We start from the raw sequence: 3,363 nt of genomic DNA on the forward strand, positions 1-3,363 counted from the left end.
CAATGCTCAATATTACCCATCAGATACCGTTCCCCTTGTTTTACAGTGGGGGAACCCTATCTGATGGCCATATTTCACCCATCAGATACCGTTCCCCCTATGTTAAAATCACCCATCATATACGGTTCCCCTTGTTTTACAGCGGGGCGGAGCAGCAAGAAGACGCAGGGGGAACCTTATCTGATAGGGAAACTCGGATTGACGTAACACAGGCAATAACAGGGCTAAGAGACATTTAATTAATTTAGCTTATTTATATAATGTACAGTGTTTTCTGTCACTAACTGTGTGTGTGTATCGTGTTTTGTGTGCGGAGGAGCGATCAGAAACTGCAGAGATCAGACTCGAGGTGAGGCAGGCAGTTCTCTTGCCTCACCGCTGGGGGGCGCTCATGTTCCCAGATATTGTGACTGCACCACTGTAGAGTAAGACACAGTGAGCTAGCCATGGAGCTAGCCACACAGTAAATAAGTAAAGTATAGCGATATATTTGTTTTCTTCTCTCTTCCGGCGTCAACATGAAAGACTACATTTCTACACTTAAACAGTTTTCTAAAGTGGATTTTCAATTGAAGCAGGAGATGATAACTAAAGGAAGAYCAACACCGGAGCTGAAAGTTTTACTTCAAGACAGTTTRATGATTCTCAAACCGAGTAGAAAAGACATGCCGAGGATAGACTTGGCTTTGGATGAAAGGATATTTTTGTGCAGAATTAGCGGTGCATGGAATTCATTGATACATATAGGTAAGACAGCAATAAGATGTTTTTGTTCAGTTTTTTAATTAAATGTGCGTTTTGTGGGCTACAGTTTATGTTTAAATAATTCAGTAAAGTAGAAGCGGTAGCTAATCTACCACAGCAATTATTTCTTAATAAAACATTAAGCCTAAAACGTACTACAACAACAGACCGAATGTTTTGTTCTGTGTGCAAAATTCTTGAATGTTTTTTGGTGTTAAATCCTAAAACATNAGAAGGTTCTGGGTTCGATTCCCGGCCCCGGTCTTTCTGCATGGAGTTTGCATGTTCTCCATGTGCATGCGTGGGTTTTCTCCGGGTACTCCGGTTTCCTCCCACAGTCCAAAAACATGACTGTCAGGTTAATTGGCCTCTCCAATTGTCCCTAGGTGTGAGTGTGTGTGTGTGTGCATGGTTGTGTGTCCTGTGTGTCTCTGTGTTGCCCTGCGACAGACTGGCGACCTGTCCAGGGTGAACCCTGCCTCTCGCCTGGAACGCTAGCTGGAGATAGACACCAGCACCTCCTGACCCCACTGAGGAACAAGGGTGTAAGAAAATAGATGGATGGATATTTATTATTATTTTATTTTCTCTGGATTCAACTTCAAATCATAGATTCAAACCTTCCCAGCCGTGTACAAACAAGGAGTGTCGTCATTATTGTCTCACATCCATAATTATCGGGTATATCACATTTTGTTTGTGATATAAATGTGGTAAAAATAAAAAATCGCCCTAATGGGGTCGCAAATTGGTTTCCAGGGATTTATATAACACCTTCTTTACATTTACCCACAAAATGATCTCTGACATCCTGAAGATGTGACAATTACTGGCAGGTATTTATGTAACGTGTTTACATAGCAGATGTCAGAATCGACAACAGAACAATTGCTGTTGCCTCCTCACATCTGGACCTAAATGGACAGCTTTGTTCTTTTCAGCGATGAGAACAGAAACCCATTAGACTTTTCAGAATGAGTCGCCCACTGATATTCATTAGCAGTCTGTGTTTGGGCTGCTGGGATTCTTTCAGCTGCAAAAAGTGAGTACTTAGGGGACATATTTACATTTTTCAATCCAAACTCATCCTTTTTAGCAAAGATGTGAAAACATGTCCTTAGTGGTGTTTATTTAAAAGAAGCCTTGCATTTGCTGTGTCTAAATGGCCTTTTGTGTTGTGCTTGTTACTGCAGTTAATGTGTGAATAAAACAGGAAAAGTCCCACTTCATTTAACTTAGACTTCAGCTTCACATGGTTTTCCCTCCCTGAGGTTAAAGGTACATCAACCGTAGATCCAGAAACTGGTTTTGGTTTAACTCGCTGGTTTTCTAAATGGAAGTGCTAAATATGAGAATATTGTTGCACACACTCAGCACAGACTTCAAAATCTAATGCTTTATCCTCTGGCCATTTTCATTTCACTCAGATACTGGACATTCTGGGCTGCCAGCTGCAACAGACTTAAGGATAATCCGCCCCCCAGCATTTCTAGCCAGTTTAGTCTGATTTATGAAGAAGTAACTGGTGCTGGATCTGCACACTGGCTCTGCTAGGAACTGATGTGCCAAAACACAGCGCATAAGGAAATATTCAGATTTTTATGCAATGAAGTTGGTATGAAGCACCAACTTCGTTGCACATTTTGGGCACTAACAGACAATGCAGTATAAATGTAAAGTGGAAGCTAAAGTACAAGGTTTAAAATTATTTTATTTATAGCAGTTTGAAAAGTATAGTTTGGCTTGTAGATCCACCTTTCAGTGACGTTACAGCTCCAAGTCTTTTGCATGTCATAAGTGAAGTTTTGACCATTTTCTTTGCAAAATACCTGAAGAAACTGCATAGAGAGGATCAAATTTCAAATGTTGCTAAATGTTCTGATTTGATCTGGACTTTGACTGGGTCATTCTTACACATGCACTATCTTTGGTATGACACCATTCAGACATAGCTCTGGTTTCGATGGTTAACTTCCATTATAGGCTCAACACTTTAGGAGTTCCTAGAAGATTTTTTTACCTCCTTGGACTGAGCTGTTTTGGAGAAAGATTTAGCTCCATCCCTCCTCTCTCTGACCAGCCTTTCCGTCCCTGTAATCTCAATGGAGTTTACTGCACTTAGACAGAACATTGCTGCACTTTTAATTAATCTGAAAGTGAACACTGATGCTAAATGCTGTAGTCCTGCAGCTGAGTCCATTTTCCTAAATAACGAAAATGAGATGAACTCATGACAAATCCTTTTTTTTTTTTTTTTAACACTGTGAGCCTGGGGCTTCCCAGCTCCCTGGGGATCTTGTTATCAGAAATCGGAAGTGCCTACTGACACACAATGGGTTGTTTTAGTCCAGTTATTTCCCATTTTGTCGCAAGTAAACTTTTAGGCTGCCGATGGCATCAACTTGTTGGACTAAGGGATGAGAAAATTTGAGCAAGGTTCAGGTTTCACAGAACTGTAACACCAGTTTATTAAAAACCAGATAAATTCTGTTTTTTAATAAACTGGTACTTGATATTAATGTTGGGGTGCACAGGTGGATTTCCATAACCACATAAATTAAAAAAATCTCTCTCTCTCTCTCTCTCTCTCTCTCTCTCTCTCTCTCTCTCTCTCTATAT

Source organism: Poecilia reticulata, linkage group LG11, assembly GCF_000633615.1.
Source record: "Poecilia reticulata strain Guanapo linkage group LG11, Guppy_female_1.0+MT, whole genome shotgun sequence".
Classification (NCBI taxonomy): domain Eukaryota; kingdom Metazoa; phylum Chordata; class Actinopteri; order Cyprinodontiformes; family Poeciliidae; genus Poecilia; species Poecilia reticulata.